The sequence below is a fragment of the Balaenoptera ricei genome, chromosome 15 (assembly GCF_028023285.1).
Source record: "Balaenoptera ricei isolate mBalRic1 chromosome 15, mBalRic1.hap2, whole genome shotgun sequence".
NCBI lineage: Eukaryota > Metazoa > Chordata > Mammalia > Artiodactyla > Balaenopteridae > Balaenoptera > Balaenoptera ricei.
In genome coordinates, this window is record NC_082653.1 from 11,578,059 (window position 1) to 11,603,332 (window position 25,274).

General features: G+C 51.8%; 1 non-coding gene across 1 annotated transcript; it reads left to right on the forward strand.

Annotated features, from left to right (window-relative positions):
• Positions 1-24,719: 24,719 nt before the first annotated feature.
• TRNAQ-CUG (transfer RNA glutamine (anticodon CUG)) lies at positions 24,720-24,792 on the forward strand. The gene has a single exon. It is a non-coding gene; the product is annotated as a tRNA-Gln (tRNA).
• The last annotated feature ends 482 nt before the right edge of the window (positions 24,793-25,274 follow it).

Consider the following 25,274-nt stretch of genomic DNA (forward strand, 5'->3'; position numbering starts at 1 on the left):
GCTGACCCTCAAGGCCTCAACAGTACTGGACAGAAGAACCAAAACCACCTCTTCAAACTATTATCCAGACCCCAGTGGGAACCATCGGGGGCAGGTGGCTGAGAGCTGCATTAGGACTGGGGGGGTCTTACCTCACTGCCTCTCCCCCCAGCTGTCCTGCTCTGAGGGCTTTTCCGCCCACTAGGTCCCTGTTCCTGTCCAGCTGGACAGGTCAGGGGTGGTTTCTGGTCTGGGCACCAGGGTACTGGCTCCTGTCTGGGGTGATTCCTGCTGACTCACTGGTCACGGCTCTGGACAGGATCCCATGGGCCTGATCATGTTGGAGGTGGGGGGACCATGGCCAGAGGGATGAGACACCAAGTCTTTTGTGTGTGTGTGTGTGTGTGTGTGTGTGTGTGTGTGTGTGTGTGTTTGCGCGCGTGCCTGGGGAGTTGGGGGTTGGGCTGGCCACAGGCTGCTTCTCCCCCTCACTAGTGGTTTCTACTTCACCTCTCCTGCCTGCAAGGCTCTGAAAGGTCCTGGCCCCCTCCCCGCAAGCTACTTCCCAGACCTGACCAAGGCCCTGGTTAGCCTCCTGGTTATGAAAGAGAAAGAGAGAAGACTTAGGGTCACCCCCTCTCCCCAAAAAGCCTCCATGGGGGAAGGCTGACTGGTGAGAAACTGCCCTCTGCCCAACACAGATTCAAGCCTGACCTTGAAAACCCCAATTCACTTGTGGGGCGGAGTCCTGGTCCAAGGCTTGGGCCTGTCAGGACAAGGGTGATCTAGGGGGACCCTGCCTGTCTGCCTGGAGGGTTGGAGGGGTCCTGATTCCAACTGAAGCATTTTCCTGGCACCTCCCTCTCCCTAGCCTTCTCCCTAATCTGCCTCTGAGACAGGACAGTTCTCCCCCTAAATCTACCTGTAATCTGGCCATGTCTCACCACTTCTGTTGCCCCTCTGCTTAAGACCCTCCAGGGGCCGCCACCTCGCTCAGAGCAAATGTCAAATCTTCACCACGGCCTGATTATCTGCCCACCCCGTGCCCTCACTGACCTCATCCCACCACGCCTACTCTGCTTCAGCCACACTGGCCTCCTTGTTGCTACTTGATTATGTCAGCCATGTTCCTGCCTCAGGGCCTTTGCACCTGCTGTTCCCCCTGCCTAAAACTCTTTCCCCAGATACTCACATGGTCCCCTCCCTTATTTCCTTCAAGTCTCTGTGGCATCACTTTCTGAGAGAGAACTTCCTTCACCCCCCACCCAACATGGAGACCGCTCCCTCTGGCATCCTGGCTCCACCACCTGTGCCTGATTCTTCCCTCCTGACCCTTACGACAGCCCATGTTACTGCATATTCATCAGTGCTGGTCTGTCTCACTTGGTGGCATGACAGCTCCATGAGGGCAGGGAGGTTGCTGCTCTGTTCATTATTATATCCCACGTGCCCAGAGCAAGGCCTGGCCCACAGCAGGTGCTCAGTATCCTGGGGGCAGATAAATGAGTGAATGGATGAGCTCGAGGAATCGGGAGGGGAAGGAGGAAGAGGACACTTGAAAGCTCAGGTGGGCAGGGAGAGCCTCTCTGAGGAGGTGACATCTAAACTAAGCCTGGGGTTGAGAAAGAGCCGGTCCCTTGAAGTGTTTGAGGCAGAGGAAATAGCAAGTGCAAAGTCCCTGAGGCTGGAACCTGATCTACAAATTCAAGAAACAGAAAGAAGGTCATGAAGCCGAGTGTAGTACGTGTGTACATGGGGGACGGGGGCTAGGGTATTTAGGGACTGAGTTTGTTGCCTATAACCCAGGACGGGGGTGCAAGGATCCCACTCTGACACCGCAGGACCCCCTTCGTATCTGACTTGCTCCCGACAGATGGTTTTCTCTCCGTCCCGCCCAAAAACAGCCACAACTGGGATCTCAGCTCTCCGCCCACTCCCCAGGCTCCCCTCCCCTCCCCCTGTCCCCACCCACCTCCCCCCTTTCCCGTGGTGCTGGCAGCGCCCGGAAACTGTGACTCAGGAGTCTGGCGGGAGAGGGGCCTCCCTCCCCCAACGTCCGTCCGGCAGGCGGCCGGGCCGGAGCCAACCCTGGCCGACACCAAGGGCCCTCCCGCCTGACGTCCGACCGGGCTTGGGCCAGGGGTGTCCCCCCCAACCCTGGCCGCGCAGACACTCCACGTGGATTCTTGCTGGCAGCAAGAGCGGGAATAAGAGTGGCAACCCCAACCATGTATCCTTCCCAACTGCATGGGGGGGGTGGTTATCCCCACGTTCCAAGGGAGGAAACTGAGGTTCAGAGAGGCTGTTACGCTTACCCAGGTCACAAAGCAGAACTGGCAACCTGGGGAGGCAGTGCTGGCAGTGGCCGTGCCTAGTTGGCAAGTCTGGGACAGGAGGCTGGGTGGAGTGTAGACAGACCGTGAACTTCCCCGGGCACCTCCCAGGCAGAAGGGACCTTGGGCTGCAGACCTGACCTTGGATCCCAACACCCCCCAGCACCAGAATCGGGGTCTCCCTTCTCTCACTAACCCTCCAACCCACACACACTCACCAAGAAACAGCCAGGCCAAGAGTCCAGGAAGGAAAATACCCAGCAAAAGGGACACTGGGCGCTTCCTGGGGTGCCTTTACGCCCCTCCCCATTTCCTCATCAGCAACCTCCCACCCATCAGCCAGTGACCTCAGCCGGACATGGTCACTTAATTTTGCAGAACACAAAACATTTTTCCCGGCCTTCCCCAAGGAAGACTGTGGTGGGTCAGAGTGTGGGCTTCATCCAGTTCCTGACTGTCTGGGTTCAAACCCCAGCTCAGCCTCTTCTTAGCTGTTCGACCCTGGGCTGGTGCCTCTACGTGTCTGCACCTCAGTTTCCCCATCTGTACAGAGGGCCTTACAATAGAACCGCCTCCCAAGCCTGTTTTTCGTGTGGAATGAGTCGAGGCACACGGCGAGTGCTCAGTAATTGTTCCTGAGGTTCTCCGAGTCTGCAAGCCTGGGTCTGTGCCGAGCTCAGCAAAGAGGCTTGGGGACCCCCGCCCCCATGCTCGTATTGAAAGCTCATCTGTGAAACTTCTCAGTCACACTCTCCATCCTGTTAGAGTTATATGTCCAAGTTAGATTTTTATTCTCTGGCGTCCACGTAACAAGCCGAGTTATTATTATTTCTGGCCTAAAATGTGCTGTGGTTCTGGGGGAGTAATGGACCCAGGCTACGTTCTCTTCTGATGAGGTGGCGTCCAAGCATTTCTGGAAAACTGTGCACTGTTTTCCCATCCGAAACATTCAGCGTCACCATGGACGTGAGACTTGAAGGTAGACACCGCTTCCACCCCTGGGCTGCCCAGCCCTTCCAGCCCCTCTGGAGAGGAGATTCTGGGAGTCCCTCACTCTCTCCTGCTCCCAGCCCCACCCAAACCAAGAGCATGGGATCTCAGGGTTGGAGAAACCTCTTCCCCTTTTGTCAGAAAATAACAACATTCATAATGATAACAGCAGCAGGGGCAGGCTTCTTATTCCATCCTTAAAACTACCATCTGAGGGAATTTGTCTCCTTAGCACCCTTGAATGGGGAAGTGGAGGCCCAGAGAAGTGAACCGGCTTGCCCTAAGACACACAGCCAGGAATGAGCAAGGCGGATTGGAATCCAAGCAAGTCTGATAGAGAAACGCTGCCTTTTACGGCTTTCCTTAGCTTCCTCTGTAGAGGGACCGGAGACACAGCCCTGTTCTTGCTCTCCTTCTCCCTCCTGTTTCAGCTTGGGTTCAAGGTGGTTTGCAATCCAACGGGCCCAACTTCATCAATTCTTATCAGTGTGACCTTGGCTCACGAATTCCACTTTCTGCGCCTCAGTTTCCTCATCTGCAGAATGGGGGCAATGCACAGTCTCCCTCATTAGCATGCTGTGAGAATTCCCCAAGGTCATGGACACTAAAGAGTGCTGAGCTGGCAATTCCTCAATAAATTAAGCACAGAATTACCGTATGACCCCAGCAATTCCACTCCTAAGTATATACTCAAAAGAATTGAAAACAGGTGTTCAAACGAAGACGTACACAAACGCTCATAGTAACACTAGTCACAATAGACAAAAAGTGGAAGCAAATGTCCATCAGTTGAGGGATGAATAAACAAAATGTGGTATATCCATACAATAGACTACTATCCAGTAGTAAAAAGGAATGAAGTACTGATCCATGCTACAACATGAATGAACATGTGAAAGAGGCCAGACACAAAAGGCCTCATGTTGTATGAGTACATTCATATGAAATACCCAGAGAAGGCAAAGCCATAGAGACAGAAAGTAGGTTAGTGGTTTCCAGAGGCTAGAGGGAGGGGGGGAACGGGGAGTGACTGTTTCATGGCTACAGAGTTTCCTCTTGGAGTGATGGAAATGTTCTGGAACTAGATGGCGGTGATGGTTGCACAACAGCATGAATGCACTAAATGCTACTGAATTGCACACTTTTAAAAGGTTAAAATGGTAAATTTTATGTGTCTTTTACCACACACACACACACACACAAAGTGCTTAGCCCAGTGCCTGGCGTACAGAAAGCATCCAGTGAAAGTTAGCCAGGATTATTATCTTATTTCAAGAGAATCTCGTTGTACTCAGGGCTTGGGTTCCAGAGTTGGCTTGTGAAGCTTAAATCAAGTCAAAACTACAATCCACAAAACCCAGGACCTGTTTTCCCTGCCATCCATCAACGGCTCCCATGCTTGGATCCTGTGGCCACATTTTCCATGCCATGTGGCAGCCAATAGGTAACTCTGGGTGATTCTGCCCAGCTGACATTGCAATTATGGGAAAAGAAAGACAGTACATCCTTATACATGGGATAAATAGAGACTCTGATGCCACATAGCGATGAGTATTATAAGGAAGAATGAAATGAGGGCTAGTTTAGCCAAGGTCATCAAAGAAGGCTCCTTGGAGGAGGTGACTCAGGGAGCCAAGAGGATCTCTGTGATCTGCTCAGCCCTGCATGATTCACCCCCAACTCCCTCAGCCCCACCAGGCTGCCCCTGGTTCACCACATTCTAGCAACACATTCTCTCAGTCACCTGGCTTGCTCTGTTCCCAGGACCTTTGCACGTGCTGATCACTTTGCCAGGAGCCCTTTCCCCACATCTGCCCCCGACCAGCTGCTTCTCACTCTCTGGATCTTTTCTCAAACGTCACCTCCTCCGAGAGGCCCTCCTGGACTGCCCTGCCTCAAGGGGTCCCCAGCAGTCATCTTCTGTCACTTCCCCCTGCTTTATTTCTATCCTAGTACTCTTCCCACTTGAAATTATGTTTTTATGTGTCTATTATCTGTCTCCCCTGTTAAACTATCAGCTCCATGACAGCAAGGCTTTTGGTCTGTCTTGTCTTCTGGTGTATCCCCCTATGCCTCAAGCCTAGAACCATGCCTGGCACATAGTAGGTGTTCAAGAAATATCTGTGGAAGTAAAGCACAAATAAATGAATGAGTGAATGTGTGAGTGAATGAATGAAAGAATGCCTCTTTGCAGAGAGGATGGGGCTCTGTCCAGAAAAGGGCCAAGGGTTCCCCAAGGGCATGCAGTGGGAAGAGAGGTGACTCTAGTGGTCCCCTCTTGGCTCAGGACTTAGCCAGGGTGTCAGTGAGGCCCTGCTTGTTGACGAGGGGCTGTGGCCAAGGTAGCTCTGGTGACCGCAGCCCCATCTGTCTTCCTCCCTCTGGACGCCCACTCTGCCCACACAGTGTGGGAGCTCTGCCCGCCCAGCTCCCCAGCCCACGTCCTGGCTGTGACAGCCTCCAGCCCTGGGTGACCCACAGGGACTTCCCCCAACAGGTGAAGTCTGGGGCAGGGAGAAAGTGCTAGGCAGTTACCAGTCTGACCTTGTGTTCCCGAAATTGCCATCCAGGAAGTGAGTAGGGGGTGAGAGAGTCAGTGCGGCTCTACTGAAGGCCCCCCCAGCACCCCGCCGCCCAGTGGCACTTGAGGCCCGGCCCTCAGTCAGGACGCCCAGTCCGAGTGACCCTGGGCGGGTGGGCACACTTCCCTGAGCCTCCAGTTCCTCATGAGTAAACGTGGGTGATAATTCTCACCTCATAGGGCTGTGTGAAAAAGAAATGGGGGCGTGTGAGCAAAATGCCTCCCACAGGTCCTGCCGTGGGGCTGCACGGGATATACTTACACTAATAGATATTGCATGGGATATGCTTATACGAAAAATGTATTTGCTGTTTATCTGAAATTCAAATTTAGCTGGGCATCCTGGGCTTTTTGTTGTTGTTATGGATCTTGTTTTTGTTGGTGCTAAATCTGGCAACCTTAGCCAGGCACGAAATGTGTTCAGCGATGTTCACTGAATGAACCAACGGAGCTAAAATATATTAGCTGAAAGCAGAAACAAATGAGGGAGCGGTTGAAAGCTCTGTTGTACAGGCATTATTATTATGGTTGTCATTGTTTTCTCACTTGTGGTTCAAAAGTTCCTGCCTCTGAGAACATTCCTGCTCCTGTCCCAGGCTCAGGCTGTTGGGGGAAGTTGGGACCTGCAGAGCAAAATGACTCACCCAAGGCCCTCAGGGCCTGTCGCTTCTGAGGCCAGGCCATCTGCACCCCCAGACAGCGATGAAAAAACCCACCCCAGCTGGGCACACGTGACCCCTCTGAATCTCAGAACAGCCCCACCAGGCTGGGACAGCTGCCCTCCCACGGTGCCGATGTGGAAAGTGAGGCTCCAAGAGGTGAAGGAATTCGTCCAAGCACACGGTGGCACCTCCTGGATGCTGCTTCTCATCCCGGGGCAGAACCTGGGGCCCAAGAGCCACAGCTGGCAGAGCTCCAGGCTCGGCTCGAACTGTGAGTCCCACGGCCCCATGCCTGCCCTCCCAGCCGCCGCTGGACGAGGAATTACTCAGACCCGGCTTAACTTCATGAAGGAAATTCCTCCCCCTGGCAGCCTTCCCACAAATCCCCAGCTCCATGGCCGGGAACTGCCTCCCCCAAGGCCCACTCACCTCCTGGCAGCAGCAGCAGATGTGGAAACCCAGGCTTGGCTCTGAGCTGGCAGACAGTGGGTGGCGGGTGGGGCTTGAGCCAGACACGCTCCACCAACGCAGCCAGCTCTGCATTTCATTCAGTCATTCAACAGACAGAGGCCCAGGCACCAGGCCCCTTTCTTGTGTTGGCTGGGGGGAAAAGTGGGTCAGATGATGAATGTTTAAAAAGCCCAACACACAGCAAGCGCTCAGGTATCTATCCTTCTCCTCTGAGCACCTACTGTGTGCTTGGCACCAGCCATAGGCCTGTTTGGCCTGTGAGGGGGACAGGATCACACCAGGAAATCAGAGTGAAGACTAGGAAGCTGCTGGAAACAGCTAATGCCCTCAGAGCCTATTCTATGGGGCTTGGGGTCCCGGCGTTATCTCACAGGGTCCCCGTAGCAACCCTCAGTGGTAGGACTGTTACTATCCCTGACACTCAAAGCAGGGCGAGACGACCAAGGCTCACAACAAGGATTAGCACTCGCTTTGATATCTCCCACATTTAGGGAGAATGAGCCGTTACTGAGGTAATAGCCATTACCTATTGAGTCAACTCCCTTCAAGGGGTGATCATTTATTCATTCCACAAATATTTAGTGAGACCTACCATGGGTCAGGCCCTGGGGACACAACAGTGAATAACACAAACAAAGCGAAAATTTTATACAGTACTGGTAAGAGCACAGGGTCTGGAGCCAGATGCCTGGGCTTTAAGTCCCAGCTCTGCCACCTACCAGCTGTGTGACCTTTAGCAAGTAACTTGACCACTCTGAGCCTCAGTTTCATTTTCTGAAAAATTAACAAGAGTAACAGTACTCACCTCCTGGGGTTGTGAGGATTGAATACATTTCTCCATGCAAAGTGCTGAACTCAGAGCCTTGTATACACTAACAGTTCAACACATATTGAGACTTTTTCTTTTGAATCTCCTTTTTTCAGATGAGTAAACCAAGCCTCAGAGAAGTTACAGCACCTGCCCAGAGTGAAAAACTAGTTGAGGTGAAACTTGAATCCAAAGAGCCAAAGGACTTAGAGGGCCCCTCCTTCAGGTCCCCAGCCTCAGTCCACTCCAGTTCAGAGGGGTCCAGCTCCCTAGCACCCGCCCCACCCGAGGCACAACTTTTAACCGTGATCTTCAAGGCCCTCCAAGGACACCCTCGTGCAGTGTCCCATGAATCACCTGCATTTGAATCTCCACCGGGTGTTCATCTCCACCGGCCCCGCCCCCAGTGTGCAAACATGCCTGTGTCCATGCAGGGCCCTGGGGTCTGCATTTTAATAAGTGTTGCTGATGGTTGCTGTACTGGGGCCTAATGCAGCCAACTAGGCCAGGAGCAGGGCTGAGATGGAGGTCATCCAGGCAGAGGTGAAAGCATGAACCAGATGTGAGGTGGGCTGGAGTAAACAATGTTTTATTTCAGACAGGAGGGAGGGGGTGGGGAGGAAGGAAGGAAGGAAGGAAGGAAGGGAGTGAGGGAGGAAGGGAGGAAGGGAGGAAGGAAGGAAGGAAGGAAGAAAGGAAGCAAGCGAGGAAGAGGAAGGAAAGAAAGAAGGAAGGAAGGAAGGGAAAAGAAAGGAAGGAAGGAAGGAAGGGGGAAGAAAGAAAGAGAGAGAGAGAAAGAAAGAAAGGAAGAAAGAAAGAAAGAAAGAGAAAAAAGGAAAGGAAAGGAAAGAAAGACAGAAAAGGAACGAATTCTCATCTCTCCAAGCTTGCCCAAACTGAGTTTGGGGCCAGACCACAGGGCTCTCATTTCTCCCCTGATTTTTCTGCCAGAGGCAGGAAACGTTCTCCCTCGGGATGATCAGAAATAGCTGAGTTCAAAAACTAGGCTGGGTGAGAGAATTCCAGGCTAGGGGGAGGGATTTACACCAAAGAGCTCTGTGGAGTCTAGAGGTTCAGGGCACAGCCGCTGGCGCCAGTCGGCCTGGGTTCAAATCCCTGTTCTGCTCCTGCCTGGCTGTGTGACCCTGGATTTGGCCTCAGTTTCTCACCCACAAAGCAGGAACCATAATGGTACCAGGATTGGCTGCATCTAGGTACTCAGATTTCATCCTCAGCACTTGCTTTCTCTCCATTTTTCCTGCCTCCATTCTCATTCAAACTCCCCGCTCATAGAAGCAAGATGAACTCCATGCTCCAAGCTTCCACTCAACCAGCAACCTGAATAAAAAGCACTTCATTCTTTTTGGTTCCAGCTAAAATCCCAGGCCTGCCTCTCATTGGCTGCGAGGAGGCAGTGCTCTGATTGGTCAGTGCTGGGTCACATGCCCTAACCCTAGGAGAAGCGTTGGCTCCACCCCAAATCCCTGGACTGGGGATCAGAGGAGGGGAGTAGGTGCTGGTTAGGAACCAACAAGAGACGTCCCCAATAGGGGCCCATAAGGGATAAGAATTCAAGAGAAGGAGGACTTAACACATGTTGAGTACCTAGCATGTGCCACTTTATTTACAAGATCCTGTTAAGCTTCCTGACAATCTCCTTTGGAAAATATCCCTTTGGGAAGGCTTGGAGAGGTGAACAGACTGGGCCAAGGCTACCCAGAGCCGGCCTCAGCTCCTGAGCCCTCCCCCTCCACCCCTGCCCCTCTCCCATCTCAGCCTCCAGGAGAGGAAAGGTAACAGGGATGACTCATGGGACATTTGCCTTGAGAAGAACAGTCCCGTCCATCTCCTCATCTCTGAGCCTGGGGGGAAGGGTAATCACCTGAGGCCCTGAGAGGTTCAGGCACTTGCCCAAGGTCACACAGCAGGGAGAGGGGAGCCAGGGTCTGGACATGGTGCTGCCTGAGTCTAGTCAGGGCCTGGAGGCAAGGCTGGCTCCTGCCAATGGGTCCAGGACAAGGGTTGGGGGAGCCAGGCCCCCTGAAGGTGGCCTGGGTTTGAACCCAGCTCTCCCCCTTAACCCTTGTGTGACCCCAGGTGAGGTGAGTGCTTTGGTTCTCTGGGTCTCACTTGCAAAATGGCCCTAAGCCCAGGAGACACCCCGTGGGGTTGTCAAGCTGATGCTTACAACTAGCACTTACTGAAAAGCTGTGTCCCGCGACTCTGGGGCCCCAAGCCTGGCTTACACAGTGTGGGACCGGCCGCTGCGGTGAGCACTTTACCCGGATTAAACTTCGTGACCGCCTGGAAAAAGGGAGGTGCTGCTGTTGTTGTTGTTATTATTACCTCCATTTTACAGAAGAGAAACTGAGGCACAGAGAGACATGACTTGCCCGAGGTCACACAGCCAGAAAAGGGCAGAGCAGGGATTTGAACCCAGGCCAGTCTGGTTCCAGAGCCCACCTCTTAACCATTATCCAGTGCCCTGCACGCAATCAAGGCTAGCTGCCATTACTGTTTTTGTCACTGTTAATGTTGGTATCTGCCTAGCTTTCTGCAGTTAGGGTCCTACCCTGAGAAGGAGGGTACGTCCAAACTTCCCAGGATCCATCCCAAATGCCCACCCTGCTATGACCCTGCTGGGGAAACTGAGGCACAAAGCGGGCATGTATGGTGCCCAAGGTTGCACAGCCCTGGGGTCAGCTACAGCTTCTCAAGGCAGCCTCCCCCCGAGCCAGCATCTCCTGGACCACTCCGCATCTCTCTCTCTCTCTCTCTCTCTCACACACACACACACACACACACACACACACACACTCCCCGTGGGGCAGGGGCTGCCTCCCCCGCCTCCCTCGGCTCCACGCCGGCTGCGGGACATTTGTTACTGTGTCAGTTCCAGCTCCCGCCCTGATGGGGGGCCGACAGGCAGGGGGCTTCCTGGCGGCTCTGGGAGGGAGGAATGCGTCCCCGCCCCCAGCCCCATATGGCCTCCATCCCGGCCCATCTGCTTCCCATTGCCTGACGCTGCCACTGCGGGGCCGCCAGAGCCCGCCCGCAGGGGTGCGAAGTTTATGTGGCCGGGCCCGGAGCCGGCGGTGACAGGGCCACACACGCTCGCACAGACACACACCGGACACCCCCCACCAGCCCCGATGCGTGCACGCACACAAAATCCATCCTTCCCTCCGCCCCCAAACACACCCGTGTTCTCACACTCACACCAGCTAACAGCAAAGACCCCCAACCTGAACACTCCAGAGACCTCCAAATCCCACACAAATACACCAGAGCCCCCCACCAAACCCTGACACACGCACAACAATCCACTCCACTCCCAGAACTGACCCGCTGACAAATATACACACAGACTCACACATGCAACCACTCTACACTCCCCACCCACTGACACACACCCCCCACTCTCCCAAATGTGTCTCCCGCACAAAGACACACTCACACCTACACACACACACCCTGCCCTGACCCAGATGACACCCAGATGACAGCGACGCAAAACGGTGACTCACACACAGTCCCGGGTCCCAGAGAGGCCACCAGGCACAGAATGGCCGCTCCCCTCCTTCAGAGCCCTGTCCCACCCTAGCATCTCCCAAACCTGGGAGGTGTTACGAGGGCCCAAACCCCTGTGCTGGCCATCTGACACCTACTGTCCTGCCCCATCTTCCCTCCTAGAAGCCTGTGGAAGTCGGACCCAGGGGACTCCGTATCCGGTTCCTTTTCTAGAACACCTGAGGCTGTTCCCACCAGACTCACCTGGGCTCCTGGGCACCTGGACCATCTCCAGGAGACCTCATCATTCACCACCACCTCCAACGGCCCACGGTGGAATTCAGGGGTCCATGAACCTGGACTGGGAAAGAAAGGTACATCTTCACTAACCAACTGAAATTCAGCATTTCCTGCTCTTACAGGTGGACTTGGGAAATGAACCTCAGCAGGACCGTGGCTTTGTCCCTCTGAAATCACATGCTGTTCCACATCCCTCTACAGTGTCTCAGAAACAGCTTTTATCCTCTTTTCAACTTCAACATTACCCTAGTTATTAGGTCCGATCTTATCATTAAATTCATTAGCAAAGAAGTACAGCTGTCCCCGTATCGAACATTCGACTAGTTCAATATAACTGGTTTTCTTTTAATCCTATACACTTTAATTTATAAATTTAAATCTAAATTTACAAACATAAAAGGGGTCCATGGCATGAAAGCAGATAGGAGCCCCTGAACCAGGTTCAGGTACTGTATTATTTCACATTTTTAATATTATTATAGCTTTTTATGGTTAGGAACACAGTGCGTTTGGGTAGCTTGCCCAGGATCACACAGCTCCAAATGGCTGAGCTGGGATTTGAACCTGGGCAGCCTGACTCACCTTGAGCTCTATGCTATCGGGACTGTGAAAATGCAGGGTCCGTGCCCCGCCCCCAGGGAGAGGATCCCAGGGTCTAGGAGGCCCCACCAGATACACTGCCCAGCCTGGGGACCCTGGGAACGTCCTGGCCAGCCCAGGGCAGATCCAGCCGGCTGCCCCAGCCAGAAGGGAGCCTAGCTGCCTTTACAACGTGTGAGATTTCTCACCAGTGGCAATGACAGGAAGAGCAGGCTCCCAGCTCCCGGGCCCGCATGCCACCGGGGCTGCTGCAGAAGTTGAAAATGAGCTTCCCTCTGCAGGGCCCCTGGAGGAGGGAACAGCCGGTGGGCCCTGGACCCCTCTGTCCCCTGTCCCTCTATTCACCTGACCCTCTCTCTGTCTGCCTGCCTGCAGCTCAGGAAACCTGTCCCCTACAAGCCAGAAACAGTAACCAGAAAGAAAAGGGAGGTTTTCTTTGTCCTCCACTGCTTGGCTCTGTCCATTCATTCATTCCTCAGTCATCTATTGAGCACCTACTCTGTGCCAGCCTGGGAGCAGAGGCTACAGCTGTGAACAAAATCCCCATCCTGGTCGAGCTCATGGGCAAGTGGAGGTCTCAGACAAGAAATACACGAACAAAAAGATATATAATATAATAACAAGACATAAATCAGGGCCGGGGGCAAAGAGAAAAGCCCGGGGTGGGAGTGTGTTTAGATAGTGGTCTGGGGAGGCCTCGTTAAGGAGGTGACCTTTGAGTAGAGGCCTGGAGGAAGCGGTGGCGAGAGCTGTGGAATATCCAGGTGGAGGAAGGAGCAGATGAAGGGCCGCTGCCATCTGGCTGCCCTGAGCTCTGCTTTCTGCCTTCTTCCAGTCTGACTCTGAAACTGGGCATTCAGGAGCTTGCCTTCTCGCCAATTCCCCCATCCTGGGGTCACCTCCCTTCATCCTCCCGTTCCTCCCTCCCTCCCTCTCTCTCCTTCCACCCTAAGGGCCCAGGGTGTTACATAAGCACCTATGTAACTATTTGTTTCCCTCTTTCAAGGGAATGCCTCGTCACCTCCACTGGAGTGGAAGCCCAGGAGTCCAGAGGCTGGGGGTCCTGCTCCTTGCTCTTCCCCAGCACCTCGTACAGTGCCTGGCCTGTGCCCATTTGACAGATGAGGAGACTGAGGTTCAGAGCAGCACCTTGGCTGACTCAAGCTTCGCCATGGAGGCTCTGCAGCTGGGGACTCAGCTGTGTCAGACTCCAGGTCCTGGGCCCATAACCTTAATCTGATGGCCTCTTCTTCAGGGACTGCCCTGATTCCAAGCCTGTCTCCCGTCTCACCGCAGGCGGTGGAGAACAGCCCCCAAATCCAAATGTGCCGCGGTCTCCTGAATACCTCAGCCTCAACTTGTGGCTGATGAAATCATAAAGTTTATGGTACCCATAAATTACTAGTTTTGTCCAGGGCTTCCCATGTGCTGGACACCATTGCATCTATCAACGCATTTAATCCTCCCACCCACCCTAAGAGGGCAGGGCCCATTTTACGGAGGAGGAAGTCAAGGCACAGAGCAGCAAGGCGCCTGGAAGGGAGGAACAGCCGGCACGGAAACGAGCAGAGCCCAGGCGCACGGCGCTTCCCGCTCCCTCCACCTGCCGACCACGGCCACGGGCAGCGCGGTCCCGGGGGGCCCGGGGAATGCGCGGGGGCGGAGGGCGCCCGCAGAGCCCGGCTCACGTTTCCGGCCCGGCCGGCAGCCCCCTCCGCCCCCTCGCCGCCGCCGCTGCTGGCGGCCCCCTCATTAAGGCGCCTTGCCTTCCACCTCCGAATTTTCCACGCAGGGTTAGCCTGGCGACGCGCTGTCTGCGGGCCCCATAAAGGCCGCCGTGTGCTGCATTCGTCTCGCTGGGGGCCGGCGGGGGAGGGGGCCGCGGCCTGGAGGGGCGCCCGGCGGCCCGCGGGCGGGGACCTCGCCTGCTCCTTGCAGCAAGGGCCCCCTTCCCGGGACGGGACGCAGCCTCGAGAATTCCACATTCATAAATATCCATTTCCAAAAGGCAAACAACAACAAAAAAACCCAGCCGGCATTTATGGAGCCCTGCTAAAAGGACCAAGCGAGCTTCAGAACCAGCACGTCCCATGAGACCCTCCTAGCAAACTCAAGGTGGAAAGGCTTTTCTGAGCTTCGTTTTTGCAGGAGAGAAAACCGAGCCCAGGGAGTTGAAATAAACTGACCACGGTCACACAGGAGGGTGTGGGATCATTTTAATGAATCCGAGCACAGCTCAGGCTTCTCTATGGAGTACCTACTATGTGCCAGGCACTGTTCTAGAGATTGGGATATAGCTGTGAACAAAACACAAAACTTCCTACCCTCCTGTGGCTGATGTTCCAGTAGGGGAGCCAGACATTGGCAAATAAACTCCTAAAATAAAGTGTCAGATGGTGGTGAGTGCTGTGGGGAAAGATCAAGCAGGAAGGGGGGCTGGGGAGTGAATGTGGTGGGGAGGGGCTCTGTGAGGGGGGTGGGGAGTGCATGAAATGGTCCATAATAGGATGGTCAGGAGAGGTCTCTTTGAAGGTTGGAGTCATGTGGACTTCCATTAGATAATGGAAGGGTGTTCCAGGCAGGAGAAACAGCATGTGCAAAGGCCCTGAGGCAGGAGCATGCTTAGCCAGCATTTCTTGATCATTTACTATAGGTATCTCTCATGCATTATTTTTTTCCATTCCTTTCAACCACTCTGGCCAGTCCAGGAATCTACATAATTCTCTTTTTCTAGCTGAGGAGATTGAGGCTCAAGAGATGTTAAGAGGCCTACCTAAGGCCCCTTAGCAGGTCAGTGGCCAAGGTGGGATTTGAACTAGGGTCTCTTGCACTCATAATGATGTGGCACATTGATGTGACATGGGCAAAGGCAAGTCTGATTCTCCATCTTTTAGCACAGGGACTGGCCAGGGCAGTAGGGGAGGGACAGAAGGGAGGAAGAATTTCAGAACAGTGTCCACCCTGCATCCATTAGTGGTGGGATTCCTCCTGGTGGCTCATCTCTGTGTGAAGATGCATGCAATAAATAATACCTAGATTGTCTCAGAGGAGGGCAGCATCTGGATGAGTTTGTCTGAGCCGCCTGCACCTGGTGCTTACAGGGTCCTGCAACCTGCAAGGGAATTCAGAGGGCAGAAGGACAGAACACTTGGTAAGTGAATCTCTGTCCTTCTGCCTGCTTTGTTTATATCCACGTTTGTTTCAAGGGCACACACACACACACATACACACCCCACACTACCTTCCATTTCTGCTGTCAAGAGAGGGCTCGGGTATCCTGGGAGCTTTGGGTTTCTCAACCATGTCCACATCTGAGGAGAGTGGGGTCCTCCCATGAAGGGTCCCCCGGTCCTGACTCCCCAGACTACACGTCAGTCTCAGCCAGCTTCTCACTGGCTCTCCAAGCATCTCAGAACCAAGAGGCAACTCTTGACCAGTGACCCTGGCCTACTTTACATTCTCCCCCAGCGACACCAGCCTCCTCTGCATTATCACCTCCACTGCACAACTTCATGTTTCCCTCTCCATGCCAGCCAGGATGCCAGCGGAGTTATTTTGCTCTACCCGGACTTCCCCTGGGCATTCTTCAGAATCGCTGCGCTCATCAACAATATACCATGTTTTTTTTTTTTTTTTTACTCCCATCACTTAGGAATTCATGCCCAGCTCTCCGAGAGTCACCTGTGTCACCCAGCTACTCTCCAGCCATCCCCAGATTTCTGTGTGAGTCAGTCCATCGCTCAGGAAATCCCCGTCGGCTCAGACCTCGGGGGTTACTCCTTTTGCTCCCCCATTTATACAGCATTGCCTCCCCGACGTCCTCCAGTTCCCATGCTTATCTTTCCCACTTGACACACCCGGGACCTCACAGCCACGCTCCATGATTCTCCTTTTACTTCAAGATGTGACCAAGGTTTGGGTCGACATAAGCCAGTGTCATGCCTATTTCTCCATGTCCCCGTCACAGTCACACACCCACCTGCAGAAGGAACACTCCTGCATCCCGCCCTCACACACACTTGCTCTCAGAGGAGACTCAGCTAATGGCTGACTTCACCACCCTGGCCTTTGTCACCCTTTCTCTGTGCAGTGGGACCTTCCTGCCTGCCGACGTCCTGGCTTCTGGGGTCCATGCTAGCGTGACTCCCCAGCTTGCCTGTGTCCTTTTGGGTGACACTGCAGATGACGGGGACCCCGTATCCCCAGTGTACCTGCGTCACTGCTGCAATGATCCCCTAGCTTACATATGAGCAACTGGTAGAAAACAAGACTGTTACTGAATCACCCTCTTCCTTCACACCACCTCTCAGCCTCCCAGTGTCTCTCGACAATTTTAAACCATCTTTCCCTCCTCATTTGGTTTCTCGCTGTCTGGCCACTGCCCCCTCTTCTGTGCTCTGCCCTTTCCCCGCCTTTGCATCCCTCTGATGTCATCCATCACTGCTTTTGTCCTTCCTCTCCGGAGGCCAGGCTTTCCTCTGTGTTTTCCCAGGAAAAGGGCTACAAGCCCAGCTCTCTTTTAGTGGCCCCCTCTGCCCTGCCTTCCTCTATCCTCCCTCTTTCCCTCTGTGTCGGCATCTCCTCTCCATTCTTCCTACGGCTCCAGCCTCTCAGGGAACACGTTGTCTCTATTCATCTCTCTCTGAGTCCCTGTCTTAGGTTCATATCTCTTTCTTCTCTTTTCTCACTTTCTAGCAACTCTCTCATCATTTTACTCCCTTTCTACCCTCCCCTTCTCCAACCTCCCAAGGCCCCCTTCCTCCTCCCCGTTCTTGCTCCCTCCATCTCTTGCTCTTTAATCCTTTCCCCCATCTGTCACTCACCCACCCCATACCCCAGGTCTTCTAGTCCCTTGTGCTTCTTAGTCCCCTTTTCCAAGTCCCACCCCTTGTTCTTTCAATTAAGCCCATCACCTTATTTCCTTCCTCCACCCCATGACCCTGATCCATCTCCAGATCCATAGATATCTTTATGCCCTTTATCTCGCAAATTTATATTCACCCTGGTCCTCCCTCCACCATCTTTGGCCTTTATCCAACCCCACCCTGACTTTCATCTCTGCACCAGCTCTTTTCCCCATGAGCTCCATCCCCTCATGAGCCAACCATCCCACTCTGCCTCAACCTTGTAGGGTCTTCCCCCCACTGTATGGTCTGTCTCCCAGCCCTGCTCAGACCCCCTACTAATTCCACATCTTCTGCCACCTCCCCTTTTGCTCTCTGTCCCTGGGCCACCTTTCTGCCCTGTCCCTTTTATCTATCATACCAGCTACACACTCTCCCCTCCTAACCCCATGTATACATTTCAGCTCAGTACTAAAATTCCTGAGGGTTAAAATCTCTGTTTTCTGAACGCTGACTGAAGCTGAGTATCACCACCATGGAATGCATCTGAAAGGCAAGGGGGAATGTAAAATCCTATTGGACAATTTAAAACTATCCGTCCATTTTATTATTACTATGATTAGTAGTCAATTTTAAACTTTGAGCTCATTGGGAAGATCAATTTCTCTCACGCTGTCAGCTGCTCGGGGACCCTTTCCCTGCGCCCAGGGAACCACACTGAAGAGATGGGCCCTCTCAGCAGACACATGGAAGGCTATCACTGGTCTCTGGGTCCAGGGCCATGAATTCCCAGACACACTTTTTCATAATATGTTCTCAAGATGGAACTTTTTTACCCAGGATTCACGATTTGGGCAAATTTAAAACATCCTTCCTTTTCAGCTACTGAAGTACTTGCATGAATAGCAATAACTATAGCACGTTGCTTGTACAGCGTTGTAGCCTGAAGAAAGGAAATAGTATAGAAAGTATGTACCTAAAGCTCTTGCAGGATATCCATGGTTCTGCAGTTTGATCGGCAAGGACAAAGGATCATGTGGTTCCTCATTTTCTCTAAATCTTCCTTCATTTTCTAAATATGCCCAAATAAGATTTTTTCCTAAAAGACTCCTAAAAGAGGAAATGAAATAACTGAAAACTATTACATTCTTAAAGGTTATATTCTTATTATGAATTTTATGATTTGTTATGAAAGCTAGCAAACCACGTAATGGTACAAGTAGTAGAATTAATGCTACTGCTCTGTTGCTATCGTTTAATTATTTATAATCATTTGCTCGAGAAAAAATGATGTTTCATCCAAAGTTATCACTTTTGTATTAACCATCTATTTATTTCCTTAGTTTTGATTTCTTTGAACCTTCTTGTTTTTAATACAGTTGACCATGTTCACAATAATTATTAAAATAGGACTGTGTTTTGCTCCTTTATAGTAAATATACATTTATATTTCAAGTGATTTATAGACTTTCAACCAATAGAGCCCACAAGAAGATATTCACTCAACTGTCCTGTAGTGACAACTTTTAAATTTTGCCAACTTTTAAATTTTTATTTTTCTAAGGCCTGTAGGCTTTTGCCAATGTTTCATGATGACTTTTAGAAGCAACCAGTAAAGTGAAATACAAGCCTTGTTCATATCCCTGATGAGGTGCGACACTGACAGCGTGTTCACATATTGGCAGGTCAGGCCAAGTGTGGCTGAAAATAACCGAGAGAAAAGCGCTTGGTTCTTAGGACAAACAAGGCCATTGTAAGCGTTTGCTTATGAAGAAACAGGAGTTTCTTAAAATAATTCTCATCTTTAACACCAGAGGGACACAGCTATAGTTCTCTCTATTCTTTATTCTATTTTACTTATTTATTTATTTATTTATTTTTGGCCACGCCTCATGGCATGTGGGATCTTAGCTCCCCGACCAGGGATCGAACCCACACCCCCTGCACTGGAAGCTCGAGTCTTGACCACTAGAACACCAGGGAAGTCCCCTATTTTACTTATTTTAAACAATGCTCGGTCTCATTTACCTTTGATCATGGACTCCCACCCTCATCCCCACTCTCACTAATATTTCGAGTCCCAGTGTGTCACCCCCTTTCAGAGCCTCCTCAGCCCCTAGACAGCCATGGAGGAGACATGCACTTTCCCAGCACACGCTCTACGGGCCAGGCTCTGGTGTGGGTCTCGGAGGAGGCAGGTGAGGCCATAAAGGACCCTGGCCTTCAGCTCCTCCTCTGTCAAATGCAGTGATTAGTTCTGATCACTCAGAGCTGCCGTGAGGATTAAGAAAGATGATCCATGTGAGGGGACAGGGTGATGCTGGTACAGGGTCACCTAATCCCCACATTTGTTCAGACACAGACCTGCTCCCTCAGCTCCACTGCCACAACAAGTCAAAAATCTGATATTCCATTGAACTTGTCTGAATTTCATTAAAATAATAATAGTAATAATAATACCTAATTTTTTTTTCCAGCCTTTACTCCATTTTACCTGCATTCGAGTATTCAACCGTCATATGAACCACCTTACAGATGGGGAAACTGGGACACAGACGGAAGTCCCTTGCCCAAGGTCGTGCAGCCAGGGAGTGGCAGAGCTGAGATTTGAATCCTAGCACTTGCACTCTAAACCACAGTGATGAAAAGGATAGCAATAAAACTGCCAGCCAGTGTTTCCAGCGTATATTACAACTCTCTTCAGTCTGTCTGCCAAACATATCTGATAAAGAACTTGTATCCAGAATTTATAAGAAACTCTCAAGATTCAATAATAAAAGAAGCCAATTTAAAAACGGACAAAATATTTGAATATTGTATATCTTCACTAATTAAGATCTATTGATTGTAAATAAGTGCGTGGAAAGAGGTTCAATGCAAACTAAAACCACAACGAGAAACCAGTAAACACCCAAGAGAATAGCTAAAATCTAAAAGACTGGCCGTACCAAGTGCTGGTGAAGCCATGGAGGCGCTGGAAGCCTCGTGCACTTCTGGTCGGAAGGCAACATGGTGCAGCCTCTTTGAAAAGTGGTTTGACAGTTTCTTAAAAAGTTAAGCATATACTCATCATTCAGTCCAGCAATTGCACTCCTGTGTGTTTACCCAAGAGAAACAAAAACATATGCCCACACAAAGACTTGTCCATGTCTGTAGCAGTTTTATTTGTAATCCAGCCCTCAGGTCTCTTCCATAGAGGCCACCAAACACATGTCTGTATTAATTCCTGGAATGCTCTAGAAGGGCCTCTACCTAAAGGAATTCTTTCTCGCCCCAGGCCCCAATTTTTTTTTTTTTTTTTGCCAACTTTTAAATTTTAATTTTTCTAAAAAGTATTTTTGAGGACAAAAAGATTAGATAAGGACCTACGCAGTTAGACAGGTCTGGGTTTGAATCCCTGCTCAGCCGTTATCACCTGAGGGGCACCTTGGGCAAATGCCTCCTTCCTCTGGGACTCAAGTCTCCTCATCTTTAAAATAAGGATGTGATAGTGAGCGCGTTTGCATCTCCCAAGGGCTGTTGTGATATCCTCCTTCCTGGGCTCTAGAACCGGCTGCTCCACCTTGGTGAAGATCCCCGAGAGCCTCTGCCCTTCCACAGGCCTGGGTGAGGAGGGAGAGAGTGAGCGAGAGAACTCAGCCTCCCTTCCTCCGAACTCCTCTCTGTCTCCCTAGTACCACACTCTCTGCCAAGGTCATCCACAGCCTTCTTTAATTAATTCACCACATATTTACTGAGAGCCTGCTGCGTGCCAGGCACCGTACCAGGTGCTGCTCCTGCCCGCTCAGAGCTGCTGTCCGGTGAGAGAAGCTCACTGAGAAAGGAGGTGGGACCAGGGGAGGGAGTTGAGGGGGGAAGGTCCATGGAGTGCAGGGGGCTGTCCATTTGGTTGCTGGTGTGAGGCATTGCATCGCAGGTCAGGACTCGGGCGAGGAACACCGAGGCGGGGTGGGGGCTGTAGCGGAGATGGCTGGGGGAGGGTCCGGCAAGAAGACAATTCTAAAGACTTTCTCCATCTTCTCTCCACCGCCCTCTTTTCCAGCCAGTAGCGCTGGAATCCCTCCTCTGCTCATCGCCTCATTCAGTCGCTCTCCAACCCCACCCAACCCACGCACAAAGACACCTCCCACCCATTCTTCCTCGGCCGACTCTCCAGGCGGAAGCCACAGCCTGCAGGTGCCTCCTCTCTTGTCTCCCACTTCCTTTCAGTCCCCTCAGTCAATTTCCCACCCACAGCCAGGGGGAAGTCTCTCCTCCGCATAAAATCCCCCTGGCAGCTTCCCATGGCTTAGAATAAAACCCAAACACCTGGCCTACAAGGCCCTGCGGCGTCGGCCCCTGCCCACGTCTCCTACCCCCTCTCCCATCTCTCCCCTCCAGCCACACTGAGCTCCTTGTCACATCATGAAGACACCAAGCACATGCCCACACCAGGACCTTTGCACTTGCAGTTCCCTCTGCCCGCAGCTTCCTCATCCCCCTCAAGTTCTCTTTGCCTGGCTCGCTCCTGCTTTTTCACCGTCTTGGGACGGCCCCCCAAATACCTCCACAGCCCTGACTAAGCTGGCGCCCTCCTGCTGTCTCTCGGCACCCTGCACCCTTTCCAGGCAAAGTCACTCCCCTCCCTGGACTGTCAGCTCTCTGAGAACAGACCTCGACTATCTGTTCGCTGCCTGGAATGGGGCCTGGCACACAGTAGGCGCTCAGTGTACGTGCTGAATGCAGACAGGACCGAGCTCCAGTCGCAGACGCTCACGTCTGGAGCCGCAGACCTTCTGTAGACCTGCCCTCTGCTCAGAGAGAAGACCCAGATGGCAGAGTCAGGGCTGAGGCCCATCGGGGGCACCCCAGCCTCCCCTTCCCAAGGCAGTGGGCCCCGCCAGCAGAAATCCCCCCCGGCCTACGGGCAGGGCAGACACCAGTTCAAATACCGGTGCCTGAACAGAGTTACCACATGACCCCAAACTCGTTTATTTCCCAAGAGACTAACTTATCAAAATGTGTACTTTATACCTGGCAGTTGATTGCATGTCAATTACATCTTGAGAAAACTCTTACACTCATACACACGCACACACACACCTTTATGCACTAAAATGGCTAAAATAAAAACTAAGAACCCATAATAACAAAACGTTGGCAAGGATGTAGTACAGCTTGAACTCTCCCATAGGTTGCTGTGGTCCACACAAGACCTGCACAGGAATGTTCACAGCAGCCCTCTTCATTAGAACTAAAAAGTGGAAACAACCCACATGTTCTTCAACGGATGAATGGATAAACAATATGTGGTATATCCATCCGTGGAATATTACAGGGTCATAAGAAGAATGAAATACTGACACATGCTACAACATGGATGAACCTCAAAAACCATCTGCTAAGTGAGAAAAGCTAGTCACAAAAGGACACGTGCTGAATTGTATGATCCATTTATATAACATGTTGAGAATAGGCCAATCCATAGAGACAGAAAACAGATTAGTGGTTGCCAGGGGCCAGGAGAGGAGGAAATGGGGAGTGGCTGCTCATAGACACGGGGTTTCTTTTTCCGGTGATGAAATGTTCTGGAATTAGATGGTGGGGTTGGTTGCACAACCTTGTGCATGTACAAAAAACCACTGAATTGTACCCTTTAAATGGATGAATTGCATGGTATGTGAATTATATCTCAATAAAGCCGTTGCAAAAAGAAAATGCTGGTGCCACCAATTATCTCACAGCTGTGTGCCCTTGGGAAAGTCCCCTGCGCTTTCTGAGCCCAGGCTCTGCCTCTCTCACTCAAAGGATTGACCAACTCACGGCCGGTAAACAGCCCTGCACAGTAACCATCCAGGCTCTCGGTGAATAACGGCCCCACCAGGGCTGGAGGATGGGCTGCTCATAGACACAGAGGCCGAGGATGAATTCAGCTCACGGGCAGTGCCCGGGGTGGGGGAGGCACCCGATGATACCCAGACATCACCCTGCAGCCCTCGAGAAAGTGACAGGGTGGCTGTGATCACCATGTGTGACTTCCTTCACCTGGGGACATTGCCAAGTCTTGAATGTCATTCTTCTGTGTGTGGGTGTGTGTGTTTCTGTTTACAAAGAAAAACACACGCTCATTATAGAAAATTCTGAGATCTATGAAGAAGAGAATTGAAACCTCAGCAACTCCGCCCTCCAGACAGAACCACCCTTGACCCCCAGGGCACACACATCCCTCTTGGTGAAGGCAAAGATGGATAAAGGTGGAGGAACTTTTTACCCAAATGGGACCGTACTTTTTTTTTTTTTCAGGCTGATCTGTGAGCTGCTTCTTGCACAGGTCGGCTCCTTTTCAAGTCAACCTGTGAGCATCAGGTTTATCCATGAAAATATTCATTGATTGACTGTAAATCAAGAGATGCTCACCGGGGGGAACAACAATAACACAGCAGTGGAAAAGGTTAAAAATTATGAATGAAATGCCCTCCTCTTCACCAGCACCTCAACCTACCCCCAGAGACAATCACGATGAGCAGTGGGTACACTTCTTACAGATCCTTCTTTTTCTTTTCTCTCCTCTCTTTTTTTTAAATAAATTTATTTATTTTATTTATTTATTTTTGGCTGCATTGGGTCTTCGTTGCTGCGTGCAGGCTTTCTCTAGTTGCCGCGAGCGGGGGCTACTCTTCGTTGCGGTGCGCGGGCTTCTCATCGTCGTGGCCTCTTGTTGCGGAGCACGGGCTCTAGGCGCGCGGGCTCAGTAATTGTGGTGCCCGGGCTTAGTTGCTCCACGTCATGTGGGATCTTCCCGGACCAGGGCTCGAACCCGTGTCCCCTGCGCTGGCAGGCGGATTCTCAACCACTGAGCCACCAGGGAAGCCCTTTTTTTTTTCTTTTCTTTTCTTTTCTTTCCTTTCTCTCTTTCCTGTCAACAACTATTCAGTGAGGACTAACCACTCATGCATTCATTCATTTCATCATTCGAGAAACATTTGAAGTGCTTTTCGTGTGCCAGACATTTGTCTTTCTCCACTCACATGCTACCTACACAATATATATTTTAAAGATTGTATGGACATTTATAGTAGCTGCAAAGTTCTCAGGATACGCAAGGACCCCAGTTAACACATTCAGTCTCCTGGTGCTGGACATTTGGGTTGTTTACGGCATCCTGTTATTCTGAAAAGCTCAGGGTGGAATGTGTTTATGTACTTTTTATTTGATGATTGGGTCAAAAGTTGAACATGTTTTACTGATGTGCAAAATGAGGGCTAGAGAGGGCAGGGACTCATCCAGGGTCACAGAGTGAGGTATTGGTGGCACTTGGATCCACAAGGCAAGGACCGAGTTTCTTAGGAAATCCCCTGCCCAGCCCCAGCTCATCTCCCTAAGGTAAAAATGGGTTTCCTTGGGGGAGTCCCACCCTAAGCACCCTCCTGGGTGATACATGGCGCTCCTTTCTCCTTGCTGTCACCTTTTCAGCACATCTAAAATGTTTTTTCAGGCCACAGCACCAGCTAAATAGAATTGGGTTTGGGAGCACTGGTTCCCCTCACCTGAGGCCCTTCCAGCTTGTACCCACAGAGGGATGGGGGACGTAGGACTTCACAGAGAGTCTTCAGCTCCCCTGGGCCCTGCCACCTGGCCACTCGAGGCTCCAGGGGAGGGATTTCCCTGGTGGTCCAGTGGCTAAGACTCTGCACTCTGAATGCAGGGGGCCCTGGTTCGATCCCTGGTCAGGGAACTAGATCCCACATGCTGCAACTAAGAGTTTGCATGTGGCAACTAAAGATCCTGCATGCTGCAACTAAGACCTGGCGCAGCCAAATAAATAAATAAATAAATATATTTAAAAAAATAAATAAAAACTTTGCAATACCTTATTTATTTATTTATTTTTTAATTTTTTGGCTGCATTGGGTCTTCGTTGCTGTGCGCGGGCTTTCTCTAGTTGTGGCGACCGGGGGCTACTCTTTGTTGCGGTGTGCAGCCTTCTCATTGCGGTGGCTTCTCTTTGTTGTGGGGCACGGGCTCTAGGCACACGGGCTGCAGTAGTTGTGGCTCATGGGCTCTAGAGCGCAGGTTCAGTAGTTGTGGCTCGCGGGCTCTAGAGCGCAGGCTAAGTAGTTGTGGCACACGGGCTTAGTTGCTCCGCGGCATGTGGGATCTTCCCGGCCCAGGGCTCGAACCCGTGTCCCCTGCATTGGCAGGAGGATTCTTAACCAC